General features: G+C 54.7%; 1 non-coding gene across 1 annotated transcript in view; it reads right to left on the bottom strand.

Annotated features, from left to right (window-relative positions):
- The window catches only part of LOC101274056 (uncharacterized), a 116,334-nt gene extending 101,632 nt beyond the window's left edge, over positions 1-14,702 (bottom strand). Inside the window, exons 1-2 of the transcript XR_007474541.1 lie at positions 12,746-14,702; positions 979-1,155 (exon numbers count right to left, since the gene is read on the bottom strand). This is a non-coding gene — a transcript (uncharacterized LOC101274056). The remainder of the gene's footprint in view (positions 1-978; positions 1,156-12,745) is intronic.
- Between the last annotated feature and the right edge of the window lie 2,602 nt (positions 14,703-17,304).

Below are 17,304 nucleotides of genomic sequence, written 5' to 3'. Positions count from 1 at the left end.
CTTTGGGTGCCACTCAGAAGACCCTAACTCAGGCTAGAACAGGAGCCAGTGATGGGAGGGAAGATTCCTAACCCACAAAGCTCCGTGAGCCCCTTGCTCCTTGCATCTGTGCTCTGTTCCACGGGGGCCAGCCTGCGTGTCTGAGACAATGCTGTTCACGGCTGAACCTCCAGCCAAGTGCGGTGCAGGCATGCAGCTGGCGCTCAGTGTATGCTTGCTCACTGGGTGCAGGATCAGAGAGGGCACGGGGAGAGGCCTAGGAGAGGTTTTCTGAGGGAAGCGGATTTGAGTTTGGTACTGTGGATTCCATCCAGGAGGAGAGAAAGGAGGTTTTAAATGAGACTTGGACCTGACCGTTGGGATCAAAAAAACAGAAGGGGACTTGGAGACCACCCAGCCTGCTCTCCTGCGACGCACGGAGCACTGTGCCTTTAAGAACAGGAGCATTGTACATTATATTCTATCATTCATTCATTCAGAAACGAAACTACAATGTTGAGTCCCTGCCCTTGTGGAGTTTACCCTCCAGGTGGGAAAAAACAGAAAGTCAACAAGTAAACAAGCAGGAAAAACAGGTGATGAGCAGAGCACCACACAGGACGATTAGCACGATCACTGTCTCTAGAAATTCCCGAAGCCAAACCTCAGGGAAGAGACGGGAAGAGCGTTCCAGGGAACAGCGAGCGCACAGGTGATGCCAAGGTGCACCAGGTAGGGAGCCACTGCTCAGGTAACAGGGAGCATCCTCGGGTGTTAAGCACGAGAGCTGGCTTATCTGAAATCTGTGCCCCCAAAGTGTGCTCAGGCCTTTCGGTGTGAGGACGGTCACGGCCACGGCGCAGACACGGGTCTTTGGTTTGAACATGATTATCCATTAAAACTTAATAATGCAGGTTTTTTCCTCCATTTTTCCTTAAACTTAGCAAGTTTTTCTGGCATTCAAAGAAGAAAAAACAAACCAATACAAATATCCCTTACTTGTATCTTTGCACAAGACAATGTGCAGAGGAAACGTCCAGTTGCTTCCTCTTCCAGGGGTCACTGCAGAGGCTGAACTCCGTGTCTCATGCGATCACGGCAGCCCTGACGCTTGAGGCTGAGTCGTCACTCTCAGTAGGAGAATCGAAATAAGGTCAGTCTTCCCACTGGGCCAACCTGCGTGAAGAGGGCACTTCATTGTTTTAAGGTAGTTCAAAGGTGGTGGAAAAAAATCCCTATAAAAACAAGCAGGAGTTTATTAAAACTCTAATGAGTATAAAGTTGCAGACACAGCGATTCATTCCTGGGCATGGTTCCTGGGTTCATTTCTTTCCGCTCCCACGTGGAGAGATATCACCGGATAGAGGCACCAAGCAGACGGAGCCGGCCCAAGTGCTCCTGTGCAAGCCTTGCCTTACACTCCCCAGAAAATGGGACCGCGTCCCGGGAGAAGGCCTCTGCGTGTTACGTCTCCCATAGGAGTGATTCAGTTTCTCACCACCACTAGTCGGACCGTCATGACACAAGTAGCTGGGGGTGGGGCTGTCCAGCTTCCTGCTCGGTAGTCAATATTTAACGCCAGCCGGCCATGCTATGAGTAATGACACCAGGGGGAAACCAGGCACAAGCTAGGGACCTGCGGGCACCCTATTTCTAATGCTGCTCCTGGGGGCGGCCACTGTTGACAGTTTGGAGCATGTGCTTCTGCAAGCCTGGCAATGGTGGATCGAGAAGAGGCATTCTGCTACTGCGTGAATTCTTGAGAACTGCCCAGCCTAGCAGCTGCCTTTATGTCGCCATCCTCACAGCGGAGCAGAAGTGGTACAGAGGATTTTCAGAAGGGGGTCGAGTGTGTGGGTGTATGAAGTGTGTGGACATGCGTGCTGTGCCTCACTGGGGCGAAGCCAGGAGAACAGCAATATACTCATATTTTAGGTCTATGCTCAACAGTCACACTTACGTCCCACTGGATGGTCACTGTCTGATATCAACCGGGGGATGGGTCCCTGATAGCTACTTTCACTGCCTCCATCAGATGCGGTTTGTAACTGTTGATAATGACGATGATGATGGTAGTGAGACGGGTGACGATGGTGATGATGGTGGTGGTGGTAATGAGACTGGTGATGATAATCATAAGATGGTGATAATGGCGATGGTGATAATAATGTCAGTGGTGATAGTGATGGTGGTGATGATGAGAACGATGGTGATACTGGGGATGCTGGTAATAATGTCAGTGGTGATAGTGATGGTGATAGTGATGGTGATGATGGTGGTGATGGTGATGATGGTGGTGATGGTGGTGATGATAATGATAAGGTGGTGATAATGGCAATGGTGATAGTAATGTCAGTGGTGATAGTGATGGAGATGACAATGATGGTGGTGATGACTAACACGTATATGGAACTCACAGGTGCCAGGCCCCGGTCTAAGCCCTTTGTATACATTAACCTCTTTAGTTCTCATAATTACCCTGTGAATGAGGAATTATAATTGTCTCCATTTCACGGGTGAGGAAACTGAGGCCTGAAGAGTGCAGACCCTCGTCCAATCTCCAGACATTTTAGAAAAACTCACTCTGGGAGCAGTGGCACAGAGGAGTTAAAATAAAAGGTTTTGTTTCTTTGGAAGCAGTAAACATAACTATAAAAACTTGTTTTTTAGCTCATTTGGAAACTGAAGTTCAGCAGGGTCACCTTGCCTTTTCTTTTCTTTATTTCTTCCCTTTTTATGTATTTACTTTTAAATATTTGAGCCTCTGTTTCACTGATGGTCTGTGAAAAATATTTGTCCCTCTCGAGGTGTTTATTCACCCTGGAAAACTGGCTGCCGTCCAAATGCTGTGTTTTCCAACTATCAATGTAAACTAAGGATTCACATTCTCAGAACAGTTAGGTATTGTTCATTCATTAAAAACCCTTTAAACCTCACGCTGTTTATCTCTTTGCTTTTACCTTGTTTATCGTACAAAAAACAGCACAAACACAAAATGGAAAACAGACAAGACAGACGGAGTGTGTTTAGGATTTTCCATAGGTCCTCGACGTTTTCCAGTGACGTGGAAGCGGAGGGTAGACGGGTGAAGAAACGACCGATTGCTGTTGGCACACAGTGCAGAGCATTTGAGAAACCAGGGCACCACCCAGGGCCTCAGGTGTCCGCTGGGAGCAGCTGGCCGTGGGTCCTGACTGGGCTTGTGCTCCACGCGGATCCTTCGCAAACCTTCATGGTCCCTCAGCAGGGCCCCATGCTATGTGCCCAGGGCAAAACTGGGGAGAAACCTGAAATCCAGGGACCAGAGGAACTTCGGTCTGGGCCAGGGAGTGAGCAGAAATTAACAGGAGCATTCTACGACGGGTGACGGCAGAAACCATTCCGTTGTATTTTCTTTTCCTGAGCACACAGAAGAGTGCGTGTATTTCTCTTCCCCCTCCCAGGTAGGCTGGGGCCAGGTGATTAGGTCTGACCAATGGGCCGTGAGCAGTGACCCCTGGCACTTTGGGTCAGAGGCAGTTAGGGCAGGACTGAGCTCGCGACACTCTCTCTCCTCCTGGCTGTGCCCAGAGCGGAGCCTCCGCCCACCCGGGTCCCTAACTGGGGATGGGGAACAAGGCCCCAAGGAATTTCTTTGAACATGGACCCCAAGTGAGAAGTAGACCTTCGTTGTGTGACGTCTCCTGGGCTCTGGGGTTGTCACTCGCCCATCCGCTGATACAAAGGGGCAACCCCACAGTGCTGTGGGGTGCAGGGGAAGGTAGCGGGTGGAGACGGTGGTCAGCACGGGCGTCCCCAGGCTGTGAGGGGTAAACTGAGCCCCAAAGGAGTTGGCCAGGTGATAAACAGAGGGAGAGCGTCCCTGCAGAGGGGGCAGCTTGTGGAAATGCTGACAGGCGAGAACCTGGCACATCCAAGGCAACGCGGACGGTCCAGCAGGGAGGAGAGGGCACAGGTGCGGCTCACAGGTGGAAGGAGCTGGGGCCTTGAAGACCATCGTAAGGTCGTGGTCTTAGCTCAGGCTGCCGTGACAAAGTACCGCAGACTGGGGGACCAAAACCACAGACACGCTTCTCACGGCTCTGGAGCCCGGAAGCATGAGATCAAGGCGCCGGCATGTTTGGGTCCATGGTGAGATCTCTCTTCCTGGTTTATAGACAACGGCCTTCTCCCTGCGTCCTCCTCCTCTTTCTGTGAGGGCACTGATCCCGTCACGAGGGCCTCAACCTCTTAACTTCACCTAAACCTAATCACCTTGGAATTACACCTGCGAACACTGCCACATTTGGGGTTAGGGCTTCAACGTGTGAATCTGAGTGCGGCGGAGCAGAGCGTGGGGGACACAGTTCTACAGCATTGTGAAAACCGGAGAGAGTCATTAGGATGCTCTGAGCAGGGGTGACACAACCACACTGCATGGTAGCCCAGTGAGGCCTGGAGGCTGGAGAGGAACAGACTGTGGGGGGAAACTCCAGCTCCCTCTTTCACCCACGCACACATGTATTCCATTGATACGTACCGAGGACCTAGTGCGTGCCAGGCACTGTCCTAGGTGCTGGGGACACAGCAGGGAGCAAGACAGACCCAGACCCCTGTCCTCGTGGAGCTCACACGTAGAGACACACGTGGGGCTGGGGGCACGGGTCGGGGGTCTGGGTTCTCTTCTGCCTATATGCTGTATGCCCATAAAATGCTGAGCACACTCAGACGATCGTGTTCCAGGTAGAGGTCTGACAGTGTATCTAGGGATAGTCCCTTGGGGAGGTAGAATAGGAGCAGGTCACCTCACAGCCCAGGGACCCCAGCCTCCAGCCCTCTGCCGGCTGGCCCAGCAGCTCCCAGATGGACATGCTTCCCCGGAGGCCCTCGAGGCACTTTCATGGTGCGTGGGTGACGCATCTGAAATGTATTAACTGGTTTGTACTTATAATAATGTATTTTAAGAAAAAAAAATGACATAACCCACGCTAATAATTGTACTGTTTATGATGACGTTGAGTAAAAAAATGAGAGAGGAGGGTGTCAATTCGAAGTCAATGCCAAGCAAATGTTCATCAAAAGAGTCATGGAAGACGTGGCAGGAGGGTTAGTCACAGGGCAGCCGGGAGGGAGGCAGCGGCCCCCGCAGCTGCAGCCGGGGCCACAGTGCAGGGGCGGAAGGGCTGCTGCCTGGCTCCCCAGCGCTCTCTTTCCTCCTCCACGAAATCAGGGCAAAACCCTCCCTGATCACCAGGTGACCATATCTCATCAGTACTGCAGTGACTTCTTACCGTGCAGACCAAAGCCAGTTCCAAAACTCATCCTGCAGAGCGTCTGAGCAAGAAAAAACCGAAGATAAAAATGAAACGGGGAGATGCTGCCCCCTGGGCCGCTTCTCAGACAAGCAGACGGAAGCAGGTGGTGGGCGTTCTCTGAGAACTTGGAGGCTTGGGTGACAGGTCGTGTGCCCTGCGCACCGAGGTCCACGGTGCCGGGGGAGGGCAGTTTCTACAGTAGAGACCACAGCCTCCGGTGGAACCTGCTCCTGGCCGCTGAAGAGACCCACCGGTGCCCTGTGTGCAGGGCAGGGGCGTGGACCCTTCCCTCGCTCTTGCCCTGTCTGGGCACCATGCCCACAGATGGTACAGATGTCATCAACTCTCAGTGTTTATTTTTTGCTTTTTCCACTGCACATGAAGTCAGCTATCGGGTCAGACACGTTTTGCTTTTTTAATTTAGCCTGGCCTGTGACTCCAGCGTTGAGACGGGATCTAAGGGCAGGCTCTATCTGCGTTGACACAGAAGCACCAACTGTGTCTCTCTGATGACAAGAGAAAAGCAGTTTTCAAAAAGGGGGAGAGCACGTGCAAAGCAGAGGTGGGGCCTCCCTGCTGTGGAGGGTCCTGGGGAGGCGGCCACCGAGCCACGTCTACAGGAGATGGAGGGGTGCTGTGACCAGCCGGCAAAGCCTGGAACTTCTTTCCTTCTGTTTCCCCCGAGACGCATGGTGGGTGGTGGGGCGGCTGAGTCCCTGGGGTGCAGGGTGGAGCAGCTCAGCCTCCTGAAGGCCCCACAGCACACTGAGCGGCCCAGGGTCTCGCAGGATGTTACTGCCTCGTTAGCCGTGTCGGCCCAGTGGTATTTGCTCAGCAGATGCCTGCCGCCACCTCTCATATGCTCTTATGCTCTGGGGACATAACGGTGGATAAGATGAACCCACCCTGTCCCCACGGGGCTTCCCATCCGGGAAGAGAATGGATCCCGTGAGCCACAGACGGTCTCAGAGCAAGGGTGGTCCTGCTCGTTCCCTGTGCTCCCCTGCTTCCTTCCCACCCCTCCAGCTTCCCTCCTGGGCTGACGCTTCCATGCCTGACCCTGAAACAGCAGGGCTCCCCAGGGCCTGGGCCGGCCCTCCTCCTGCTCCAAAGCTGGACCAGGCCTCTTCTTCGACTCTCAGAGTTCCACCGAGCATCTCTGTGCTGTTTCCAAACAGAGCTCAGCCCTCTCCCCTGACCTCCCTCCAGCTGTGTCCCCTGGAATCCACCCACCCACCCGTCCGGCGCTTGGGCAGCCTTGCACGGGGCAGGGTTCCCTCCACCTGCAAATCCGCGGTCACCGCTGGCCTGAATCTACCGGGAGCATGGCACTGGCCTCCCCCCGTCCCACGCATCTCCCTGCTCCCCCTTCCTCGATCTCAGCCCAGCAGCAGGAGTGGTCCTTGCAAAACCCAAGTAGATCTGACAGCAAACGCAAGGGATGGTTTTAACACCGGTGCCAATTTCCCAGCATCAGTTCCTCTCACTCCAAACCAGGCGATGCCCTCTGGCTGAAAGACGGTTATCTCCCTCACAGCCTTCTCACAGACCACCTGCCCCAGTCCCAGCGGCCTGCTGGGCCACTGCTGAAAATGGGCCGGTGGCATCCACTGCACCTGGAGCCTGGGCGACCCCCCAGCAAAGGCAAAGGTGAGTGTGTGTCACTGTGAGTGTGAGTGTGAGTCGGCTGAGCATTACAAGCCCCTGCGCGAGCCCGCCGCTGCGACGTGGAAGCAGCATTATCCACAGGTGGCCTAACTGCTCTTTCAAGGATTTTTTCCTTCTGTACTGTTCTTAGCTGGGGGCCTGCAAGCTGACGTCAGAACTTACTTCAAGGAGGAGGAGGTCAGCCCCACTACACACGGTGCCAGGCTCCCTGCCCCCTCACTGCCACTCCCAGCCAAGGGGCCCAGAGACAAAACGTCACTCACTGTCCCCTGGCCAGACCAGGGGTGCCAGGAACCACAGAGGGCTGATGGCCTCCCTGAGGGCCCACGCAGCGGACAGCCCTCAGCAAATCCGAAGTCCTGCACGTGCTCACAGCCCTGCACACACATGCATGTTCACCCACGTGTGTCCTCCTCAGCTCCCTGCACACACACTTTGGGGTGGGGATGGCGTCTGTCCAGTGGAGGACAGGAGCTGGACGTGTCCACCTCCACGCCAGTGCCAGAAAAGGGCGAGCACAGACACTGAGGCCTCTGCCCTCCACTGGGGTGTCCACAGGGCCCCCACTGGGTGCTGACCTCCACGGAAGGTCTGCCGCTGGCCACGGCCATGTTCACCCAGCAGGGGCTCAGCCAGCGCTTGCCCAGCCAGACAGGCAGGGTCCAGAGTTGGGCACAAGGTTGAGGTCGGCACGATTTAAAATGATGCCAACCCCCCGCGCCGAGAGCAAGGACAAGGGCAGGAGGAGTTTCGTCCTCCCCCTCCCTCTGCCCTGCCTGTCTCCTCCATTCACTCGGGGGACAAACATCGAATGAGCAGGAGCTCCCTCGTGCTGAGCCGAGGGACTCAGGTGGACGCTGGCCGCTGCCCCCAGGGGCACAGAGGCATGTGTGGCCCCATCCCCCTTCCTCCTCCACGGCTCCCCCTCAGCGCAGGGCCAGAGCCGTCCTGTTCTGGCTGCAGGCCAAACCAGGCAAGCCCCCGAACCCCGCCGGAGTCCGTGCTGGGCAAGCCCTGCGCAGGCTGCGGCTGGGCCTGAGGCTGCCCTCTGGCCGCCCATGCGAAGTGATCGTGGAAGTCGGTCAGCCCTGGCTGGGCGGGCAGGCTGATGAGGCCACTTCGGCACGTGGTAAACGGCCTGCAGTCCGAAGCTCCCGTGTGTAGACAGAATCCCAGTCTCCCTGACTTACGAGCCCCTGGAGGTGGCGCTGGGAGCCCGCGGCAGTGCCGCCTCCTCCCGCCTCTCCCTGTCCCGCACCTCTGGTCTGCCGCCCAAACCCAAGGATCTTCGCCAACTGTCAGCCCTGAGCACAGCTGGGGAGCCCGGCGCCCAGTGACCCCACAGCACGGGATGTTCCAAGTCCCCTTGCCTGGCCCTTGGCCCTTCTGTAGTTGAGACAGGAGTGGCGCCCTGGGGACAACAGTACACAGGCCGTCCAAGGACTGGCACACAACCCCCGTCTCTTTTAAGGGAAGTTTGAGAAAATCTGGCAAAGTAGAAAAGGTGGCACAGGCCACGTGTGTCTGCTCCTGGCTCAAACTCGGCAGAGGGTGGGGGACATACAAGGTCAGCTGGTGTCCCAAGGTCGGAGATCACTGACTATGTGGCCTTGGGCAAGTCACTTACCCTCTCTGGGCCTCACTTCTCTGGTTATGAAACGAGAGATCTGGACAAGATTGGGGGTTGAAACTTTCAGCCGTGGCCCCTGCTCCCTGACTGCAGCCTCGCGTGTTGAGATGTGTCCGTCCGGGGCCCCAGGGAAGCTGTAGCCGGGATGGAGCGGGACGGGAGGGCTGTGCTGGGTGGGCCGGGACAGTGGGCCCGAGGAGGTGGGAGAGCCTGGACCCGTGAACGCAAGGAGTGTGGGTAACCCCAAGCCTCGGCCTTCCGTGCAGCTCCGGGAAGGTCTCCGCCAGGCTGATGGCGAGCCCTGAGGGACGAGGCCCCTGGAGGGTGTCCCTGCTGGCAGAAATGGCGGGACCTTGTGCTTCTGCCGTGCTTGGCCATCGGCTGCCCAGAAGGCATGCAGCCTCGGCCAGAAAGTCAAGGCAGGCCCTGCGGTCACCACAGCTGGAGGCACCAGCTGCCCTCACTCGCTGCGGCGGGGAGATCCGAGCCATACACCCCCATGGGCTACTGCCACGGGCCATGAATTTCGTTTGCATCTTTCAAAAAGACTTAGTATTTATCAAACATTTAAGAACACAAGACTCTACCAGTACAAAGAGATAAAAATATTGTGCCAGCATTGTTTGTAATAACCAAAGATTGGAAACAACCCAAACGTCCAGTATCGGGAGACGGGGCTCCATGCATTGTGGGCGTCCAAACATGGAGTACTATGCAGCTGGTTAAAAAGAACAAGGCTCTGCTCATGTGGCAGCAGCGTGAATTCCAAGAGAGACTGCTGAGCGACAGAAGACAAAGTGTGGGACGCGGGACGAGCAGGCTGCCGTCTGCGTCTGCGTGAGCAGGGGCAGGAGGCCACCCATTCTGCCGGCGTCTGGGGGAACCGCCCTGGAGGAACCGCTGAGCAGGGAGTGGGCTCCATCCTAACAGCGAGAGGGACTCACCGTCCTGTTTTACGCGAAGGCCTTACTGCTCCAAAACTACTTCTATCTCCCCGTCGCGGCTCGCACGGCTTCTCTTTACGGTATGAATTAATGAATGGCTGCGTGCGGGCGGACACAAAGCCCTCCTGTTCCCAGCGAGTCTGTTCTGGTCTGCAAGACGCTCTGCAGCGTCTGCACAGAGAAGCAGGTCCACGCTGAGCCCGGCTGTGCACACTTGAGCCGCCGCGCCTTCCTCCTCCTCCTTCCCCTCCCCTCCCCCTCCCCCTCCCCCTTGCAGACTGGAGCGCCATATGGAAGAAATGAGTGAGGGTATTCACGGTGCACGAGGATCTGTTTATTCCTTATACCCTTACCATTTAATCGGCATTTACACTCGCTCACAGTGCTTTTACTCTCCCATCCAAACGCCTGATGAGAGACAAACTGTTTATTCAAAGCTGAGAGCTTCAAGGAATGAATCCTCGTCACGAGGGAGGTTCTGAACACTCCCCAAAATTAACCTTCTCAGGACGGCATGGCCTCAAGGCCAGCAAGCGAATCCGGGAGGTGAGGCCTCGCCCTCACACACACTCACACTCTGACACATTCACACCGTCACACACATTCACACACACACACTCACACAATCACACCCTCACACAAGCAGACAACAAAGGCCACTTTCTCTCCCTGCAATGGGTTTTCCCCTAATTCCCTAGAACTTTCCCATTTATTTCCTGTCCTTGGGAAAGGGAAATTTCTAAATCCTTTTGGGGTCTCTCATTAGGTCCTGACAAACGAGAGCACAAGAGGAACTTGAAGCCCACCATATCACCAAGTATGGGATAAAAATGTGCCCCTTCCCCTGCCCCCGCACCCCCGGGCATGAGCACGGGCTACCTAAGGCCCGGGAGGGCTGTTCCTCCTCCTGTCTTCCCCAGCTCCCAGCACATGCTAAATTGGCCGGGTGGCCACACAGCCGGTAAAACCCAGGGTGCAAATGGGCTGCTCTTCAAAAACAATACGGGGCTTTCTTTCAAGGCAGCCTGACCCGTCCCTGTGCCCCTGCCTCTGCCCTGATTGACAAGGCCCCTGGGACCCACAGGGCGAGGCCCTTATTAGGGCTGTGGCCTTTTCTGGGGCTTAGAGGCCCCCAGCAGATTATCGGGATGGCCCCGTGGGGACCCATCTTTCAGGTTGTCCTGTCAAGGGTTCCTGCCTCCTACTTGGGATGCAGCCGAGGGGCCGGCGGGCGAGTGGTCTCGTCCACCATGTGGTTCCCTCTGTCCTTCCATGAGCACACAGATCACCCCCTGGAATGCCCTCATTTCCAACCCGGGGGTCCCGGCGGTGGAGACAGGCTGCGAGCCGTGGGTGGGACGTTGGCTGTGGCTCCCGCCCCTGGGCCATGACTGTCACCGCAGATCTCCGTGAAGAATGAGCCCCTAATCCTCGCGGGCGCACAACTGTGGCCTTATATTTCCCCACAGCCCCCGGTGTGACCTCAGGCCCCACGGTCAGACTAGGAGGGGCTCCTACTGCCACCCCGCCACGTGGGGACATCGAGGCCCCAGAGACAATTCATCGCGGCTGCAGAGTTGGACACACCCGTGAAGAGGTTGGAAAGCCACAAACCCAGTGCCATATGCTTCTTCTGTCCCCACTCCAGGCCCACTGGTCTTCTCCTTGTCCTGGAACACGCATGACCTGCCTGCCACAGGGCCTTTGTATGTGCTGGGCCGCTGCTTAGAGCGCAGCTGGCCCAGCTGGCCCATTCCATTCACCCATGTACCTGCCAAGCGTCCCCACTCAGAGGCCTCCCTGTCCACCTTGCCCGCTGCCCCCACCATGTCTCCTCACCCGCCGGATGCTTGTTAGAGCCCTGGCTCCCCCAACACAAATGAACGGACCTGTTTACTTGTTAGTGGAGCCCTTCCTCAGCTAGGTTGTAGGCAGGCTTTTGAAGGTAGGAATGTCCGTGTATTTTGTCCACGGACGTATCTCCAGGCCCTAGAGAAGTGCCCGGCACATGGTAGGAGCTCAGTTAAGTATCGGACGGAAGCGTGGACAAAGGAAGGAGAGACGAGGGACCTGAGGGTTAGCGTCTCCGCTTTCAGCCGCTTCCCGTAACTGCCCCGTCACCCCGGTGCCACTGCTCCCACCACTGAAGCCATCTATACAGTGTGCTGACCCCCCCTACACAGCCCCAGCCACAGGCGGCAGGTCCAGGGAGCAGCCTGACCCCAAGTGGGGCAACCAGAAGTCAGTCCCCTCCCTGAGAACCTGGAGCTGGGACCAAGAGAGGAGTCCAGCCTTACGTCCTAGACAGTATGTACACTGCTGTGAAAACGTCCCCCGTAGCAGGGGAGACGGACTCAGGGGAGAAGGTCAGTGAAGCAAAACACAGACACACACGGGGTGTGGGGAGAGAGGATTCCCACACCATCCGGGGACCCGGTCCCACCCCTTCCAGGGTCCAGCTCCAACCAGGTGTTCTTAGAAATTCCCCTTGTTTTGCGAAAGCTGGAACCCGTGCTCCACGCCAACAAGAACCTTGCTCACGCTCGCCCTTGGCCTGTCCTCCCACTGGCGAGGGGGCACTGGGCTTTGTGGGGATGGGACTGGGTGTCCCAGCACGCCACCCCGACCTCCTGTGCTCAAGGAACCCGACCTGCTGGCGTGTGCATCATTTGGGATGTGCGTCCTCCGATCCACAGGGTCTTCTGAGCCCCTCTCTGTGCTGGGGACACGGTGGTGAGCCCACGGGCATGGCCTTCATGCTGCAGGGCTCACGGCGACCTCATGACCCCGAGAAATAAAGTCAGTTATTACTCTGTCAGTGTGATGGAGAGAGCTGAGGGGCAGGGAGGGGGCAGGTGGCACTGACACGGTGACAGTGGAATGAAAGGGTAAAGAGGCTGCAAAGGCCCGGGGGTGGGGCACGCCTGTCTGAGAAACGGAGAGCCAGCCATTGGTCTGGGTGGAGGGGAGTGAGCAAGGGGAGATTCTGGAAAGAACCCGGGGGCAGGGGGGGGGGGGGCGCTCAGGGGACAACCGCAGACACCTTTACAGGCCGTGCCTGTGACTTATTTGGGCCTCACAGGATCTTGGCGGGTCAGGAATGAGGAATGAAGACTCACACAGGTCAGAGGAGGTTAGGGTCACACGGCTCCTACAGGGAGTGTCTGGGGCTCGAACACAGCCCCTCTCCTTCCCACTGAACAGACCCTGTGGCCTAAATCCCAAGTTACCGTTGTACGCGGGGGCTGCACCGTCTCACATCCCCGCCTATAGAGCACGGTGTTCCCGTTTCTCGGACTCCTCACCAGCACTTGTTCTTTTCTTTTCTTTTCTTTTTGATTCTAGCAATCCCAGTGAGCGTGAGGTGGTATCTCATGGTGGTGTGATTTGCATTCCCCGGTGGGCATCCCTTTACGTGCTTGTTGGGCACAAAGGCTGCCGAGTGTGTGATTCCATTGTGTGAACCATTCAGCACAGGCAAGCCCACCGGCAGGAAGCAGACTGGTGGTTGCTGGGGGCTGGGGGAGGGGCTGGGGAGTGGCTGCTAGTGGGCGCTGGTTTCCTTTGGGGGTGACGGAAATGTCCTGGAACTAGAGGTAATGACTGCACAACGCTGTGGACGTGCTAAATGCCGCCGGACTGCACACTTGAACATGGGTGAAATGGTGGCCTCTGTGTTGGGTGTGTTTTACCAAAACAGGAACAGAAACGAAGGGCTCTCGGGGGTTCCGGGGAGGGCTCCCTGGTGATAACTGTATCATCTCCTAAAGCTCCTTTTTTCTGTATTTTGGCAAATTTATGGACAGGCTTGGACCCTCATCAAGGTTTTCAGGAATATACCTCGAGGAGAAAGTCTCAGGAAGGCCCACCGGGGCTTTCCCCACATGTCCTGGTCAGATGTCAGGGCCGAGGGGGAGACTGCCGACTTCCGGCTTCATGATAAACCAGATCCCAAGGTGCCCAGGAAGCACCCCTGATGTCACCCCCAACGCGGCCGGCACCCAATTAGATCCACGCCCAACGTGGAAGCTCGAAGAACATGGACTAGTAACAATAAACAGCTATTTGGTTACTTTTTATGGACATTTGGACTGCATTTCAGGCAATTTTATGCACAAATGCTAACACTTCCGAGGGTTCCCAAACTCCCAAACTGCACGTGAAATATCTACAGGGTGGACACCTGGAGTTTTACACTGCAGCCCCTCGTGCGGGCTCGCGGATGTAAATCTGAATCTGTCCCAGGTCCCCGGCGAGACCAGTCCAGCCCCCAGTGCGCTTTATTGCCGGTCAGACAGGCCCATCTGGCAGCAGCCCCACGTCCACAAGATGCAGACCCCGTGGAAGGGGCAGCGGGCGGTGTGGAGGCGAGGCCGCGGGTCTGGGTCTCTCGTGCTCAGTGGAGCCTCCAGCCTTTGCTGTCGGAGACCATGCCCAGCTCTCTCCCTCCTTAATCTGGGTTTGTCCCAGGGGGCCCCAGGTGGATGAACCACCATCACCTCCCTCCAAGTCTGTGGCCCCTGCACAGAGGGAAGGTTGTTCTCAGACCTGCCTACGGCTGCCACTGCTGCAGGGGGAAGATCAGGCTCGTCACCAGGACTCCCCGGGCTGACTCCTGCCCAACTGCCCTCAGCGCACCTGCTCGCAGGTTCCCGGGTCAAGAACCCTGCCCAGCAGACGCTTCACCGCTTGCGAGTAAACAGCTTTACATAAATTCACAAACAGCTGAGTGAACAAACGATGTTATCTAGTCGACGAACGTGCTAGAGTGAACGTCAGCTGGCCGTGGGACGCACCTTGGCATCCTTCTATCCTGACGGCTCAGGACGGCGTCAGCTACCCCCTCACCCTGCTGTCTTCACCCCCTTTTCACTGGCGCGTCTCCTTTCGGCCTGCTTCCACCTTTTATGATGATTCTTTTACGATTGCGACTAAACATGTGGTTTTCTGCCTTCTTACATTAACGTTCCATCATTTATATTTCCCCAAGTTTCTGTGGGCTCTTCAATCAGCTGCTAAATAGTCCATCGTAGTTTATTGTTTCAGAATCGGACAACCACGTCCTTTACTATAGAAGCGGGGCAGCAAACAATGGTCTGGGGGCCAGATCGAGTCTCCCTGGAACGAGTCACACGCACTCATTCACGTGTTGCCCGTGGCTGCTTTTGCGCCACGTCGGCAGGGCTGAGGAGCTGTGGCAGAGACCAGAAGTACGTGGCCCGCTAAAGCCAAAAAGGATTTCTGCCTGGCCCTTCAAGAGAGAGTTCCCCACCCCTGTTCTAGGACACTTCGAGGTTTTCCAGATATTGGGAGTTAGATAACCGAGCAGGGAACATCCTTGCACATTTGAGTTTAAACTTTTGATGCCACTTCGCTTTGGTATAAAATCTTAGAGATGGACTTTAGTAAAGGGAACAAACATTCTATTTCCCTGAATTTGCAGTCATGTTGTACAAAATTTACTAGGCTACCAAAAGTCAGTGAACTCTCTAGTTTCACTACTACCATCAAATAAGCACTGAATGTCAATGTTTATAGAATGTCAGGGGTTAACATGGGAAGCAGAGAAATGATACTTGAGGGCTTCTTTAATTTCATTACTTTGAATATTTAGAGACCAGATTTATATTTTGGTGATGTCTTTACTTTCCCAAAAGTCCAATGATGACGCTATGGTTTAAAGAGATCCCCAAACACCTTGGCTTGTTGTGAAAATCCTCTTCGAGGGAAAAGGAATTCCTGGGAAGAGGAAAAGGGGTTATTTTTCTAAGAGAATTAAATTTCTGTGGGGATAGCAATTTCAGAGGGAAGCTTTTCCTCTGTGCTGGTATATTTGCTGGGGAAAACTGACAAGATTAGGTCTAGGAACAAGCTGCTTTGGAAATGTGGGGTTTCCCCATAGCCTGTTGCTTGTAAGCCCCCAGGGAAACTCATAAAGAGCATTAATGCAGCTCTAACTGACCCCCTCCCCCACCCCCTGCTCCAGCCTTCAGGTTGGAGCTAGGGCTCCCAGTGAGCACTGCTGGTCGACCAGGTGGCCAAGAAGTGGCTGTTCTGTGCCGCTGGCTCTGGTGGGAGACGGCTCCAGGTTGGAGCCGTGTGTGCCTTTTGTATTCCCACGGCCTCTCCAGAGCAGATAGACACTTTCTAAGAGGCTGACAATTCCATGGCAGCAGACCAAGAGTCCCCAGGTGGAGGAGAAGCAAAGTTTCATGATTTGTTTATGCAGCTTCTCAAGTTGACCAGGAAGATATTGTTGGGTGTCACTCAGCCCCCGGCCCTCCACCCCGCCTCTACCCTGTGTGGCAGCCCCCTGCTTTGAGCCTGGATGTGGAACAAGGAAAGTTCCCTGGGAATAAAGTTGTAAATGAAAGTGTATCTCAAAACGGACCAAGTCAGGAACCCTCATGACTGTGACCAACGCATCCCTTCACGATCCACCCGGGGGGATTTGACCCCCAGCTGCACATTAGAACCCCCTTGGGGAGCTTTTGAAAAAAAACCACTGACATTTACTTGGGGGTCCTACCCCCATATATTGTGAGTTAATTGAACTTGGGTGGGACCGCATCACCTACATTTCTTAAGGGCTTCCCACGGAGATTCAATGAGCAGAGTGGGGACCCACGGCCGCTACATAACTTTCTAGCTCCTCCCCTTGGCCCCTCCACCATCCCTTCACCCCCTCCGCCAGCCACACTGACATTCTCTCCGCCCCTCACCACCTGACCAACCCTCACTCACCCATGAGGACAAGCATCCAGTAAGATAATGGATGTGAGTGTGGATTGAACGTGGCCCAGATTTCAGAGGCTGACATACCTGAATTCTGATCCCAACTCCAGCATCCAAAGATTGCCTGATTTGGGGCAAACTTCTGCATGCTTTCAACCTATTTTCGTATCTGTATGCAAGTCATGATGGACTAAATATGAAGAATACACTCTCAATAAATTGTGGCTTTTAAATTACATATTATTATTTCTAAAGCATTGGCCCCTTAGAGGGAATCCAGCCACTGACTTTAATGGCGCTGTGAGTCCCCAACATGCTGGTACAAAGGGTCTTTGAACACTGCCTGCTTGTTGCCTCTTCAAGGATATTTGTGTGTGGACTCTGTCTTCGATCATCTTTAGGGATAGCAAATCTTTATAAGTTGGTCTGAATATTAGAATAGCCAAAAATCTTTCAGAGCCCGTTCTGATGATTCACTGATTTAACAAGCATGGCTTGTGTTCCAAGTGAAGAAATGAAACCAATTTCACAACTGGATTCTGCAGTACCTGGGTGGATCTGAAAGTCTCAAATGTCAACGACTAATGTTGATGGTGCCTTTGCAGATTGGGGATGTCTACCTATTGGTCTGTTTATTTAACAAGTGTCTCCCATTCCTTTGCAGAAGGAGGCTGGGGAGAGAGGGAGAGAGAGAGACAGAAAGAGAGAGAGAGGATAGATACATACATAACAGAAAACTACTTTGTCTTACAAAGTACACATAGAATAATCAAAGAGCATTGTGAGAAGACTAATGACAATCAGCCTTATGAAGCAAAATGTGTTAAGAGCCATTGTTTAGGACAGCAACCCTCAGTTAAATAAGCAAAACTTTGAGCAGAGACTGGAGGTGGTAGCTGAAACCTGGTCCTCTCACTGCTAAATTAAGCAGTGAATCATTATTGGACAGACTTCAGATAGGACACAAACATGTAGATAGTGTTGGTTATCCCAGAGCCAACGTTAATCACCAGCATCTAATAATCATAGGTCATAAAAGAAGTTTATGTGCATT

The sequence above is a fragment of the Orcinus orca genome, chromosome 20 (assembly GCF_937001465.1).
Source record: "Orcinus orca chromosome 20, mOrcOrc1.1, whole genome shotgun sequence".
NCBI classification, from domain to species: Eukaryota; Metazoa; Chordata; class Mammalia; order Artiodactyla; family Delphinidae; genus Orcinus; species Orcinus orca.
This window is presented reverse-complemented; position numbering and strand designations above follow the sequence as displayed.